The sequence below is a fragment of the Pleurodeles waltl genome, chromosome 11 (genome assembly GCF_031143425.1).
Source record: "Pleurodeles waltl isolate 20211129_DDA chromosome 11, aPleWal1.hap1.20221129, whole genome shotgun sequence".
NCBI classification, from domain to species: domain Eukaryota; kingdom Metazoa; phylum Chordata; class Amphibia; order Caudata; family Salamandridae; genus Pleurodeles; species Pleurodeles waltl.
In genome coordinates, this window is record NC_090450.1 from 999,238,283 (window position 1) to 999,254,541 (window position 16,259).

Genomic DNA, 16,259 nt, shown 5'->3' on the forward strand with positions numbered 1-16,259 from the left:
GGGGGTTCAGAGCAACCCCAAAGTTACCACACCAGCAGCTCAGGGCCGGTCAGGTGCAGAGGTCAAAGAGGTGCCCAAAACACATAGGCTTCAAAGGAGAGAAGGGGGTGCCCCGGTTCCGGTCTGCCAGCAGGTAAGTACCCGCGTCTTCGGAGGGCAGACCAGGGGGGTTTTGTAGGGCACCGGGGGGGACACAAGTCAGTACAGAAAGTACACCCCCAGCAGCGCGGGGGCGGCCGGGTGCAGTGTGCCAACACACGTCGGGTTTTCAATGATGTTCAATGAGAGATCAAGGGATCTCTTCAGCGTCGCAGGCAGGCAAGGGGGGGGGCTCCTCGGGGTAGCCACCACCTGGACAAGGGAGAGGGCCTCCTGGGGGTCACTCCTGCACAGGAGTTCCGTTCCTTTAGGTGCTGGGGGCTGCGGGTGCAGGGTCTTTTCCAGCCGTCGGGAAATGGAGTTCAGGCAGTCGCGGTCAGGGGGAGCCTCGGGATTCCCTCTGCAGGCGTCGCTGTGGGGGCTCAGGGGGGACAACTTTGGTTACTCACGGTCTCGGAGTCGCCGGAGGGTCCTCCCTGAGGTGTTGGTTCTCCACCAGTCGAGGCGGGGTCGCCGGGTGCAGTGTTGCAAGTCTCACGCTTCTTGCGGGGAGTTGCAGGGGTCTTTAAAGTTTAAAGCTGCTCCTTGAAACAAAGTTGCAGTTCTTTTGGAGCAGTGCCGCTGTCCTCAGGAGTTTCCTGGTCTCTTGGAAGCAGGGCAGTCCTCTGAGGATTCAGAGGTCGCTGGTCCTGGAGAAAGCGTCGCTGGAGCAGGGTTCTTTAGAAGGCAGGAGACAGGCCGGTAGGACTGGGGCCAAAGCAGTTGGTGTCTTCTTTCTTCTTCTGCAGGGGTTTTCAGCTCAGCAGTCTTCTTCTTCGGTAAGTTGCAGGAATCTAAATTCTTAGGTTCAGGGAAGCCCTTAAATACTAAATTTAAGGGCGTGTTTAGGTCTGGGGGGTTAGTAGCCAATGGCTACTAGCCCTGAGGGTGGGTACACCCTCTTTGTGCCTCCTCCCAAGGGGAGGGGGTCACATCCCTAATCCTATTGGGGAATCCTCCATCTGCAAGATGGAGGATTTCTAAAAGTTAGAGTCACTTCAGCTCAGGACACCTTAGGGGCTGTCCTGACTGGCCAGTGACTCCTCCTTGTTATTCTCATTATTTTCTCCGGCCTTGCCGCCAAAAGTGGGGGCCGTGGCCGGAGGGGGCGGGCAACTCCACTAGCTGGAGTGTCCTGCGGTGCTGGAACAAAGGGGTGAGCCTTTGAGGCTCACCGCCAGGTGTTACAGCTCCTGCCTGGGGGAGGTGTTAGCATCTCCACCCAGTGCAGGCTTTGTTACTGGCCTCAGAGTGACAAAGGCACTCTCCCCATGGGGCCAGCAACATGTCTCTAGTGTGGCAGGCTGCTGGAACCAGTCAGCCTACACTGAACAATTGGGTAAAATACAGGGGGCATCTCTAAGATGCACTCTGTGTGCATTTTTTAATAAATCCAACACTGGTATCAGTGTGGGTTTATTATTCTGAGAAGTTTGATACTAAACTTCCCAGTATTCAGTGTAGCCATTATGGAGCTGTGGAGTTCGTTTTTGACAGACTCCCAGACCATATATTCTTATGGCTACCCTGCACTTACAATGGGGGTCATTCTGACCCCGGCGGGCGGCGGGAGCCGCCCGCCTGGAGGGAACCGCCAGAATACCGCTGTGCGGTCAAAAGACCGCCGCGGGTATTCTGGGTTTCCCACTGGGCTGGCGGGCGACCGCTAAAAGGCCGCCCGCCAGCCCAGTGGGAAACACCCCTCCATGAGGATGCCGGCTCCGAATGGAGCCGGCGGAGTGGAGGATGTGCGACGGGTGCAGTGGCACCCGTCGCGGATTTCAGTGTCTGCAAAGCAGACACTTAAATACAAAGTGGGGCCCTCTTACGGGGGCCCCTGCAGTGCCCATGCCATTGCACTGCATGGGCACTGCAGGGGCCCCCAGGGGCCCCACGACACCCCTCCCCGCCATCCTGTTCCTGGCGGGCGGACCCCCCAGGAACAGGATGGCGGTGAGGGGGTCGGAATCCCCCATGGCGGCGCAGCAAGCTGCGCCGCCATGGGGGATTCCCAGGGCAGCAGAAAACCGGCGGGAGACTGCCGGTTTTCCTGTTCTGACCGCGGCCAAACCGCCGCAGTCAGAATGCCCTGCGAGGCACCGCCAGCCTGTTGGCGGTGCTCCCGCCAACCCCGGCCCCGGCGGTCCTTGACCGCCGGGGTCGGAATGACCCCCAATGTCTAAGGTTTTGTTTAGACACTGTAGGGGCATAGTGCTCATGCACCTATGCCCTCACCTGTCGTATAGTGCACCCTGCCTTAGGGCTGTAAGGCCTGCTAGAGGGGTGACTTACCTATGCCAGAGGCAGTGTGAGGTTGGCATGGCACCCTGAGGGGAGTGCCATGTCGACTTAGTCATTTTCTCCCCACCAGCACACATAAGCTGGCAAGCAGTGTGTCTGTGCTGAGTGAGGGGTCCCTAGGGCGGCATAAGACATGCTGCAGCCCTTAGAGACCTTCCCTGGCATCAGGGCCCTTGGTACCAGGGGTACCAGTTACAAGGGACTTACCTAGGTGCCAGGGTTGTGCCAATTGTGGAAACAATGGTACATTTTAGGTGAAAGAACACTGGTGCTGGGGCCTGGTTAGCAGGGTCCCAGCACACTTCTCAGTCAAGTCAGCATCAGTATCAGGCAAAAAGTGGGGGGTAACTGCAACAGGGAGCCATTACTTTACAATTGTCCATTATGACTTCTAGATTCTTGGCTTTATTTACTAGAACCGTGAGGGAGCCTAACTCCTTGGGCCACCATGACGGCGACCCGAAGGTAGGTTGGTTGCCAAACAATATGACTTCAGTATTACCTGAGTTGAGTCCAAGAGCATTTCTGTTCATCCAGTTGCATATTGCTTACTTGTAGTCATGAAATCTTTCTCCAATGCCTATGTTTTTGTTGCCAATGATACCACAATTTGTGTATCATCCCCATAAGAAGTTAAGTCAAAATTGAATGATCTAACTAAGTGGGCAAGTGAGGTGACATAAATATTGAACAGCGTTGGGCTGATTGAGGAGCCCTGAAGGACCCTGCATGGAAGAGAGAAGGTGTGTGAAACAAATCTGTGACCATTCCAATTGGAAGGATTTTAATAGGGAAAGGGCTGACCCTTCAGTTCCTATGACCCGGAGATGGTCAGCCAGAAAAGCATTAAGGATGTCTCAGTACTATGACCAGATCATAACCAAACTGAAAGTTGTCTAATAGCTGATTATTCTGAATAAATTGTGCTGGTTGTCAATTCATTTCTTTTTCCCCTAATTTTGCTGTGGGGGCAACCAAGAGATGGGTCTATAATTTTTAGGATCTGTTGGATTTAAATTAGGATTTTGCAGTCAGGGGAGGATGGAGGCAATCTTCCACTGCTTAGGGAAGTAACCTTTCCTACACATGGCATTGAAGATATCAGTAAGCTGGACAGTAATTGTTTCAGAAGCTAACTTAGTTATGGCAGGAGGGCAGAGATCAGGAGGAGATCCTGACTTAGCACTTTGAATCAGCATTGTAACCTGAGTCTTGGTCAAAGTGAAGAATTTTGAAAAGGTAGCTTGACCTACTTTTCTGGTCATCTTGGTATTAACTTTCTGAACAGGATTGGAGTTGTGCTCAAACTTGTTGTAAATCTGCTTCACTTTCTCATGAAAAAAAGTCGCAAGCACATTACAAAAATCCTGATTATTGGATTATTGGCGTTAACCAGCCACAGTAGAAAGTTTAAAGACTACCTGGAAGAGTTCTTTGGTCACATTTTTTGTTAGCTCGATTTTTTTTGGGTGAAGTATCTCAATTTGTCTTGAAAAAAATTAAGGCTTCATAAGCCCTGATTGCTAGCTTGTATTTTTCTTTATCTAACTTGTTAAACTCCTGCCACTTCCATTCTTGTATTCTACAAGCTTGTCTCATCAGTCTAAGACTGTCTGAGAACCAGGGTGTCGAAGGGTTGCCCCTGTGAGAAAAGGTGGTTATAAGTGGATTTGACAGACAGACTGCCAAAGACAACCATTTCCATAAGAGGTAGTATCTAGAACAAGGTCCTCTGTGATATCTGCCTGCCCCTGAGCAAGTATTTGATTTAGTAGTTCCGCATGATTTTTACTCCACGCCCTGGACTTGACAGAATTACGGGATATTTTTCCCAACATAGTGTTGTACTGTAGTTTTATCTCAAATATAGCTGCCAGATGGTCAGTCCACGTCCGTGGGGGACGATCAAACATCACTAGGGAAGAATTGTCTGAGAATATCCCATCCAGCATATGGCTGGCAGTGTGGGTGGGGCCATCCACCAGTTGGGATAGCCCAAAACTAGTCTGTGTGTTAATAAGGTCCTCTGTATCTTTGGTATCTAAAATTCCAAGATGATAATTGAAATCTCCTAGTACTGTCAAATTATTTGCACACAGGCTTGCTTCTAAAAGGGCACAAATTGACTGAAAGAAACTATTCCAGTGGCCTGGTTGGTGATAGATTAGAAGCCCCTTGAAGGATTGGGTTTTGGTTAGTTCCATATTAAAACTGAAGCCCTCGCATTCTGGCCTGGAGACTGGCTCAAAGATGGGGTTGTATGATGGAACAGCGCAGGTAAAAACATTGCATGCTTTTACAATGCTTTTTTCTACCCCACATTTATTTAGCATACATCTGTTGTTATCTTGCATGCCATTACCATGCATTATTAGTCTAGCTAAGGTAAGTATTAGTAAGGTAAGTTTCAATAAATATATGTTTGGATATATCTATTTATTTATCTTTTTGGAGGGAGACCCTTCAAACCCCCAAACTTACCTTGAATGCATGGTAAAGACATGTGTGGTAAAGGCCTCTCCGTGGTAATGTATGTCGCGAATGTACTGTAACGTAAAAATCGCATTGTAAAGATGGTTTTCCAAAAAGGGCCGTAAAGATTTCCCTATAAATTACTGCCAGACCTCCACCTCATTTATGAGGTCTCTCTAGACGATACATAGAATATTTTGGGGGAGTGCTGCTACCAGGTCAGGACCAGTGGATTAGTTGGCCCAGGTTTCAGTCACAAAAATCATATCCAACTGATTGCTGTCTACAAAGTCCGCCAATTCAAAAGAGTGTTTCATCAGTGGTCTGGCATTTACAAGGGTAGAGAGTATTTTGCATTTAGAGCTCCTATGTATGCTTCCAGTTTGTAGTTTATTACTGATAGTAGGTTTATCTGTTGTTATAACACTGGGTTTACGATTAACTAAGGATAAACTGCACTCAGGACAGATCATATTAGGGTTATAAACAAGCTGCAGTGGGTCTAAATGACCACATGCAGAACTCTTACCTTTTTGGTTGGGTGCACAGAAAGTGGCTGCTCTATAAATTCTATGCAGGACTTAGTGGGAGTCAAAACCGTCAAAATAGCCAATGCAGTTGGGCCGCAGACGGGGGTGGCATGACCTGGAACCAGCGCTTTGCAGCACGAGTCCCAATAAACAGGTGAGTTAAACAAATTGCAAACCCCTGAAATCCAATAGCAGGCTCCCCTGTGTGGGAAAGCTACTGGTAACTAAGGCAGAATAAAAATAAAAATGAGAAAGTCTAAAAACATTAAACGATTAAAAAAGGGTAACAACTCTTCCAATATGGCGGCAATATGGTGAGGAGACAGGCACCTCCTCAAACGTGCACCTAGAGTGCTACAAGGAAATTAAAATGATGTGTGGCAATCTAAACCTGCTAGGCAGAGAAACCTAGTCTCTCTTTACCTGAAAAGGATGGCACTCCATTTGTCTTATTTAATTACTACGGCACTGGGACAGGAACAAATATGATTTAAAATCACGTGCTCTTCACTTATTTCATTGTCTTCTAAGATCACTACATCTACATTCTATAGTCAAACATATTTCAATTTCACCCTTCTCTTCATGAGTGACTAAAGGCGCTATATGTTTAAGATGGTAATTTTTAATCTGGGCAGTCTTGGAGCAACAGTCTGTGTAATTGTCTATTATTTATGCCATATTGGACTTCTTTTGATACTGCAATTTTTGGGCCACCCACCAGAAGCTACCAGAGACCCACCAAGAACAGAGTAACATTCTACGCAAGCCCATCTTTATCAAATGTGGGCATTAATACAGGAAATATTAGGAGGTTTATATATCAGAGTGTTGAGGGTCTTCTGGTGCAATCAGGTTCTATATGGTGTGGACACTTCTATGGGATAAAGTGAGAAGGCAAAAGTATAGTCTTTCATCATTTTAGTGTCCAGGATATGTCTAGCTGACACTTTCATCTTTTCTTCTCAGCTTGGTGACTGCCCCTAACTCTTGTTTTGATTTCCATTGCCTTGTTGTTCTTCATTCTTTATTAGATCATACAGTTCTTAAAAGTACTTTAAGAACTTTCCAGGAGTCTTTATCATCTGAGTATTTTCTCATCTATACATATCCTTACCCTTTCTAAGATACATCTTAATGTTCATTGTTTGGCTAAGCTGACCATTGAGATGTTCTTTGAAGAAAAGAATGGTGTTGTCTTTATATAGGATGTCTTCTAGTCGCCTGTCAGCTGAGAGGATTCTTTCTTTGACTTTGAAGTAATGAACCCCGGTTGGCACAACTGGGGTTAATTTGCTCCTGGTCTGAAATGTTGGCAAGACTCTATGGGGATCATTACGAGTTTGGTGGTCCCAGGACCTCCATGTTGGCGGCGGCGGTCGTACCGCTAACAGGCCGGTGGAGGAGACCAATGGATTATGACCATGGCTGTCTTCCCAACTGAAATCAGCCAATCCAGGCCGGTACCACCACTGCAGTCAACCCATCACGGATGGCGGTAGCCACATTCAGGCCAGCTGAGAGTATGTTCCTGCTGGACAGATTACGAGGCTGCACACCAATAAGGTTTCTGCCGGGGTTGCACTACCACGGAAACCCTGGCAGAAACCAACTCTATAAAAGGAGACACTCACATTCAGGAAACCATACCTGTCTGGAGCCACCATGGAACCGGAACTGCACGTTCTCCCACTGCTCCTGCTCGTTCAACGACTCCAGAACCAGCAACGATGACACCAACCGTAAGGACACACACTTACTTGTCACTATTGTAATTTGTGAATGTACCTAGGCACACACAATAAACATATCCGGGACGGGCGGCAAGGCTGACACACAGACGTACCCTCTCACTGATACCCACATTCACACACAGACACATACACACATGCACACACATACTACACACACCAAGGCCAATACACACGTACAAAACACACACCAACCAGCAGACACACAGCATCGGCACAGTCAAACACAACAATACATAACACCTGCAATTCACACAACTACACCATAGCCATAACACCCCAAATGCATCATCAAGCAACCACGATACACACCTCCAGCTAACATTACATATATACAATAACAAGTAGTAACACCTGACAACCAATTTACACAATCACACAACCATACAATGTAGCATACGTCATACCACACAAACACACCACACAAAGCTACTGATATACAAATCACCACACACGTATGCACACAATACAACCACACAACGACACACAACACCACAAATAACACATGTCAACACAAACAATATACACCACATCAACATACATGCATGCCCCAAACACAAACATGTCCTACAAAAAATATACAGCCATTACTGTGGGACAAATGGCAAGGCCACACCCACACACGCTGCCCAGACACAACTGGTAGCACAACCAACACACACTCAAAAGCTAAACACAAACCAAGGCAAGGAAGACTAAAACAGCCATGTTGAAAGAAAGGCAGGACAAAGATGTGACCATGAGACCAACAACTCTTTGGCCCAGATACATAAGACTGAAAAAAGGAAATAAATAATTAACTATGTACAAACCGAAAGGCCATTGGCCAGTTTATACAACAATATACACAATGTACATATGGCGCGTCAGTGTGCCCCTACATGACTCCTGACTGCTATATGATCTTAACAGGGTAAGGGCATCAAGGAGGCAGGCAGACACCTCAGAGATTAGGGAGGGGTGGAGAGGGGGGTTTGGGCTTCGGTTTGGGAGGGGGCTCTTTGGGCTTGGGCTTGGGAGGGGGGGGCTTAGAGCAAGGTCTAGGGGAGGGCTGGGAACACTTTGGAGGGGTCAACGTCTCAGCAGGGGGAGGGGAATGGGTACTTACAGTGGGGCAGTGGAGGACTTTGAGGTGGTAGGGCTGGACTTAGGGAGGAAAACAGAGCTTTTGTGGGTCACACGGGGTGGAAGAGGAGTAGGGAAAAGGTTAGATTCTGAGAGGAAAAGCTTCTTAGATACACAGTGACGGCCATGGCAAAAGGTTTGGGAGTGGAGGGAGAGGGAGTAATTGTAGAAGGTGTTTTGGTGGATGTTTTAGGTGCAGGTGTGTGCGAAGAATGCTTGTGTGTGCTGGGTGTCTATTGGGTGGGTGAGTGTGGGCATTTATGTGTCTAGAGAGGAGCGGGTGGAGGAGCTGGGAGATGCTGTGCTGGATGGTTGAGTGTCTGTTGGGGTGGTGACTGCAGGTATGGTGGATGTGCTGCATGTGGGTGTGTCTGTGGTTGTGGTGGTTGCAGAAGATAACTGGGGTGGATGTCTGTGGGTCTGCTATTGTGCTGACTGTGAGTAGGATTGGGGTTGTGGCTGCGTCAGTGAATGTTGGTGTGATGACTGCTGGTGTGTCAGGTGTAGTGTCTGTGAATATGGGGGTGGTGGGTGTTGGTGTGTCTGCAGGTGGGTGTTGTCTGTGTGCATGCCAGTGGTGGGTCTTGTGGTGATTGTGTTAGACTGTGGTACTCTTAGCAGTTTAAGTAGATGCATGCTTGACTGTCTGTGTGCTCTGGCTAGGACGGGGAGGAGGGATGTGGGATTGGGTAGAGGAAGATGGAGGGAGGATGGAAGACAAAGGGTGACTGGCAGAGACCAGAACCTGAAAAGATCTCTGTAGGCCAGTGTGAGGGGAGGCCTCTTTTGCATGGTTAGCCTCCACCTTTTGCCTGATGTTGATGTACCCTAGCAGATGTAGTGCCCAGGGCCCCTGCTAATCAGGTTCCCTGGGCCAGAGCTCTTTTCCTAAATCTGTTATGATGCTTGGCACAATTGGATACACTCTTGCCTATCACTATAAGACCCTAGTAAATTGGAACTCCAGTACCCAGGTCATGGGGTAGTATGAGTAGGCCCCGGAGGGCAGTAGCACTGATTGTGCCACCCTCTAGAGCCCTGCACCCAGATGCACCCAGCACTGCCAGTGCAGGCTGAGTGTACTGGGGAAAACCTAAAAAGACAAACTCAACATGGCACACTCCCTGTGTGCCCTGTCCACCCCACTCTGCATATGGTGTGGGTAATCCACCCCTCTGGTAGGCCTTACAGCCCCAAGGCAGGGTGCACCATGATATATCTGAGGGTATTGTTGCATGAACAATATGCCCCCACTGTGTCCTTGTCAAACCTGGGGCATAGTGAGTGAACAGAGCAGACGTTTAAAGTTCATGTACTGGAGACTGGTCAAACACGAGTTCCTCAGCTACATGATAGCCACTCTGCCCCCTGGGTTGGTTGGTATCAAACAGCACAGGATGATAAATCCAAACTGGTACCTGTATAGGATATAACCCCAAAAGTACCCAAGGGTCACCTTAGAGGTACCCCCTGCAAAAGCTAGCCCAACTAGCATAGTTGCTGACTGGTTCCATCAAGCCTGCCACTTCCAGACAGCCAATATACAAACCAGGGGGAGAGCCATGGCTCTCTGGTTTGTAAAACAATGCCTTTCCTAGGTGGAGGATCTAACAACCCCTCCCTCAGGATCGTGCACTCTCCTGGCAGTGAGCTTCAAAGGGCTACCAACCTTGAAACTAGAGTCCCCAGGCCTGCTGTTAGCAGCAGATGGCTTCCCCCTTTGTCAATCCCTACTTTTGGAGGGAGCAAAGGCGGGAAACCACACACAGTGTAGGAGGAGGGGTCTCACTGAGCATGCACCATTCCTAGGGCCTTGCAGGTGAAGTGGACCCTCAATTTCATTTTCCTCCATGTTGGAACACAGGAAAATATCCAGTGAGGTTTAGGGAAGTGACCCTTCCCACAGGAAGTGGTCACTGTAGTGGGTGCAGCCACCCAAGGGTAAGTGTCCCATTGGACACTACCAGGTTCCCCCTAAAACACCCACTAAATTCAGTATTTAGTGGGCTCCCCTAGATGAAGATTCATCTGGAAGAAAAGAAGACAGCACCACAGAACCCGACAAGTTGAGAACAGAGGACCTGCTGCATCTGAAGAGTATCCAAGACCCCTGCTTGCTGCACCAGAGTCCCGACAATCGCCGCTGCGGAGGAGCTGACCACTGGACTGACCTTAAAAGACCCTGAGGACCTCCAGGCTTTGCAAATAGCCTGAGATCTCCCTCCTGAGTGGAGGCACCCCTCAAGAAACCAAAGGAACCTGTAAGAAACCAGCAAACCAGTGAGAGTAACTTCACCGACCAGACAATATCTCCGTAATAGGAAGTCACAGCCAGACCCGATGACACACCAACAACAGCCCAGACGAGACCTGCAAGTGTGCCAACTTTGGTGGCACAGCACCCTCTCATGGCTGAGTTGTGTCAATACCTCAGGTACTGGTCAGTGCACGGTGGACAACCCCAAAAACAGCTCACCCAGAGCTGCAACTGGACCAGGAGGAAGCCCCAGTGGAGAGACTTCAGTGACACCCTGGACCTCCCACCAGAGCACACTGGACATCCTGCAAGGCCCACGTAAGAAGACTTACCTCCAGCTCCAAGGGGTCAGTTTGCGCAAGACCTTCAAATCGCCTTGCACCCAGCCGCCCTGAGTCTTGCATCATGGGATATGCTGTGTGGCCCTGGTCCCCTTTTGACAAAAACAGCCCAAGGAGAGCCCCAGGCACCATCTTTAAACCTCCAAACAAGCTCCTTTTCCAAGTGGCCCATCCAGGTGGCCCTGTGCCAAGGTACTTTCCAACGCTGATCCCACTGGAACCGGGAGCCACCTGAGTCTCTCCAGCTGGCACAGTGTGCCCATCAACTACGCCAACCACCCTGCGAAAGAAGAGAATGGTAACTCAACTGTAGAATTTTTTATGCTTTTTTAAAAGTGACTAGCTATTGATCCCTATGGTGCGTAATTACGCACAGAAAGACTAATTTCATTATAACTTTGAAAAGTCATATATCAAAAAGTACTTAAAGATTTTGATCTTAAAATTTATATAGAAGTCTGAAGTATTTTTATTAAATTTGGTCTTGAGTTATTCATTGAGTGTGTGGTGCATGATTGGATTTGTGAGTACAGCAAATACTTAGCACATCTCCTGGATTAACTACTTGACCAGCTACCTTACAAATTGGAGCATTGGGTGGTCTAATCTTTACCTCTGGAAACCAAAGTGTGGTTGCCTGGGAACCCTGCACAGTGTGCCTAGTTTTGCACACTACATTGTCGGCCAGCCTCCTACAGCCAGCCAGTGCACCATGAATACCCTCTAGGAACGCATTGCTCTGTTGCACTTGTGTTTCTAGTCCCTGGATGGCATTCACAATGGTTGACAGACCCACAGAGATCGACTTCAGGAGGTCAATTGCCTCCTCACTGAGGGCAGCAAGGCTGACTGGGGCAGGGGCAGAGGTGCCTGCAGCGAAGGAGACACCCATCCTCCTGGGTGAGCCGGCACGGACAACTGGGTGAGGAGCTACAGGGAGGTCAGTTGTAGTAAAGGGGTGATGGACAAAGATGGTGCTGGGGTGGTCTCAGAAGGGTTTTCCACCACCAGGGAGTGTCCATTGGAGGAGGATTCCGAAGATGAAGTGAAAGATTTGGTCTCCCCCGTGGTTCTCCCCCTTTCTTCCATGCCACCGGGTCCCTCGCTTTCTCTGGTTGCAGTAGTCTGAGTCCCGTGGCCTGCAGAATCCCCACTCACCTGTGCCCCATATCCTTTGCCGGCCAATGCTGATGCACACAAATAGAGAGAGAGGGAGGGAGGGAGAGAGAGTGAGGGAGAGAGAGAGGGTTAACATAATCCTCACATACACACTTTAAACATGCACATCTGTAGGTAAACATTTCCTGGCTAGGCTTTCTCTGTTGGCATTGCACATATTCTACATCATGTCACAACATGTCACCACTAGACACCCATGTATGTCATGTCTCACACCCATATCATATTCCAAATAACTTAGGCACGACTGGAGTAATCCACATGATCACCAGCAGTCATGTCTGCATGCTCATCATGCCCTGGCTGAAGTACAAAAGACTACCTGATTCTGAATAGACTTCTCAATAATCCTACCACCTATTGAAAGAGCAGGTGACTGAACTCTACACGTCAGAGATGTACTGGAACTACACCTGATCAGTCCATGTCCATCTGTAATGTCCCTTGCTAGTGAAGACTACACCACTCACAGACCACACAGCACCTGCCTGTCACATTACAGGGCTGACCTAACACACTGTACATAAATGCCAATATGGATCCACTAACTCCCATGTAGGTCACATCTGATATGTAGAATACAAGTCTGGGGTACAGCCATGTGATTAGTTTGACACAATCACAGAGGAAGATCTGCAGACACCTAACACTTATACACCATAACAAATCATACATCAATGTGCAACTAAAATGGCCTACATAGCACACATGATACATCCACGGACAATCACTGAGTGCAGTGCCACAACAAATTCACCTCAGGTAGCCATATATTACATCATAGGATACCTACCATACCACCAGGCATGCAGTTACAGTAGTTCTACTTCACAACAAGAGCAAACCTTCATCACTCACACCATTCCTGACGTGTGATTATCTGTACCTAAGTCCAGACAACATATATGTCAGACGGAAATGACGTACGCATTATGCACACATGGACCTACAAGACTTCCATTGCACTGACCACATATCCCACTGCTACACAGGAGTGATCGTACAACATAAAGATTGTATCTCCATTTCATAAGTCAGAGAAAACCTTATCCTGTCAAAACTATCCACATCAGCTAGGCCAAGGTTAGCATATGGCTAGGTCTGAACTGGATATAAGCTAGCCTGACTGATGAAGGGTGATACCCTGAAACCAGTCCCAGGATGCTTGTTTCTGGTCCAGGGAAGACCTGACCTGGCAGTTCGGGCTGGACTGTTCCCATGGGGAACAGGGTCAAGACTGATTTGCATATGGCTGGGTCTAAACTGGAATGGCATGGCAAGCAAAAAAACTGATGAATTAAACCTAGATCTGTGACTGGGGGTGAATGTTTGATTTGTTCTGCATTCCATCCATCATCTGTTGTTTTTGCATTTGTCGCCCCAAGTGGGAAGGGTATGCCCAGACGTGGGTCCCGTGCTTGCCATGCCACCAGATTCAAGCTAGCCTGGCTGATGAAGGGTGATACCCCGAAACCAGTCCCAGGATGCTTGTTTCTGGTCTAGAGAAGACCTGGCCTGGCAGTTTGGGCTGGACTGTTCCCATGGGGAACAGGTTCAAGAGTGATTTGCATATGGCTGGGTCTAAACTGGAATGGCATGGCAAACAAAAAAACTGATGGATTAAACCCAGATCTGTGACTGGGGATGAATGTTTGATTTGTTCTGCATTCCGTCCATCATCTGTTGTTTTTTCCCTTTGTGTCACTGTCCAGAAGAGATTCACAAACAGCCCAACTGTCAGTCTGGCCCAGACAGGGAATACACAAACAAGCAGTCACAGGATGGTTTAAGCAAGAAAACGTCCAATTTCTAAAAGTGGCATTTTCAAACTAGCAATCTTAAAAACATCTTCATTAACAAATGTATTTTTAAATTGAATTGTGAGTTCAGAGACCCCAAACTCCAAATCTCTATCTGCTCTCAAAGGGAAACTACACTTTAAGAATATTTAAAGGCTGCCCCCATGTTAACCTATGAGAGAGATAGGTTTTGCAACAGTGAAAACCCCATGCAGGTGCCCCATCTGGAAATCGATGCATCCCTCTCTTGCGAGGGAGAAAAACTATGCATCGCCTACCAGACCAAAGAAGAAATTATGCACGGCCTCACTTGGGAGTAAGGAATCAACGCGTCCCTGCCGTGCAGCTTTATTTTTGATGCAAACCAGGTACTTTATGTAACAACAACACTTCCAAAGTTTTCTAAGGAATAAGGCTCTTAGGCCCATATTTATACTTTTTTAGCACCGCATTTGCACCGCTTTTTGATGCAAAAGGGGCGCAAACTTGCAAAATACAATTGTGTTTTGTAAGTTTGCACCGCTTTTGCATAAAAAAATGACACAAATGCGGTGCTAAAAAAGTATAAATATGGGCCTTATTCTTTTGAAAATGCATATTTGACTTCTGTATTTTAGATTTTTGTCATTTTGGTCTTGTTTGATTTAGATAAATAATACCTATTTTTCTAAACTTGTGTGGTGTCCATTTTGTAGTGTTTTTGCTGTATTATTGTGTGAGTTAGTACAAATACCTTATATATTACCTTTGAGATAGGCCTGACTGCTTGTGTCATCTACCAAGGGGGTGAGCAGGGGTTGTCTTAGCAGTGTAACTCCCTTACCTTGACTTGAGTGATGGTCCCTGCTTGAACAGAGTGTAAACTGACTGTCATCCAGAGCCCCCATTTCTAACAGCTAGTGCATTCTGGGAGTTGTAGTGATAGTATTAGCTAATGCTCTCCATGCCTTTGGCAAGGGATTTGTGGGGGCACTTGGTTTGGGTAGAGAGGTGGCATGCAGGAGAGGGTCATTAGGTTAATAGGTGGGAGGTTTAGTGAGACATGCAGTGAAATGGGGAGTATTTGGGTGGTGAGGAAGCATGCAGGAAACGACAATTGTGTGACATGGAAGTTGTGGGTACTTACCAGAGTCCAGTCCTCCAGGTATTCCATTCAGATCCTCAGGATGCAGGATGTGCAAGACCTTCTCCTCCCAAGATGTGAACTGTGGGGGAGGAGGTGGGGACCCATTTCCAGTCTTGCACTGCAATTTGCTGTCATGATGCCAAGGAACACACCTTCCCTGTAGGTTGTTCCACCTCTTCCTGATGCTGTCCCTTGAGCTTGGATGGTTGCCAACTGAATAGACATTGTTGACGATTCTTTGCCACTGCTCCATTTTCCTGGCAATCAATGTTTGTTGGACCTGTGCTCCAAACAGTTGTGGCTCTACCCTGTCAATTTCATCCACCATGACCCTCAAATCATCGTCTATGAACCGCGGGTGCTTTTGTGGGGACATGGTTGTGGTTGTGTTGAGGGGGGGATGTTGTGTGTGTGTGTGTAAGGGTACAGTGTTGGGTGATTGATGGGGTGTGGGTGGTGCGTTGTGTGTGATGGACGCTTGTTGTGATTTGTGTGTGCTCGTTATGGGTGTTGTGTGTAAATTGTGCTGGTGTGTGGTGTGTGATGTATGCGGTGTGTGTGTGCCTATGGTGTATGAGAGCTCTCTCTGTCTGTTTGCCTGCTCATGGTGTATGCAAAAGTTGTTTTTGTTGCAAAGGATCGTGGGTTGTATCGGGGTGTGTTATATAGTGCTGTGAGTAGGTGTGTCGGTGTTTGGATGTGTGTCAGGTGTGGGTTATTCAAACTATCTAATGTGGTGTTGTGTTCTGACAGTGGTGGGTTCTGACTGCGGCGGTTCGCACCGCCAATTGTTCAACGCCATGGAAGAACCACTGTGGTGATTTGTGGCTCGTAATCTGGTGGGTGGATTTGTGTTGGCCTGGCGGTGCTGGTAGTGGAACCGCTACTTTCCCACCCTCTAGCGTCCTAGCGGTCTCTTTTTTTTGGCAGTGTTCAGTGTGTGACTCTTAACACGGCAGTGGAATGACCGCCACCATGGCGGTCTTTTTCCAGCTGCCACCGTGGTGGTCTTCCAAAAAGACCTCCAAAGTCGTAATGAGACCTTATGTGTTTCATCTAGGATTAAGGCCAATATTTATATTTTTTTAGCGCTGCATTTGCGCTGCTCTTTGATGCAAAAATGGTGTAAACTTACAAAATACAATTGTATTTTGAAAGTCTGTGCCGCTTTTGCGTCAAAAAATGACGGTAATGCGGCGCTAAAAAAGTATAAATGTGGGCCTAAGTGTGGCTGCCAAGG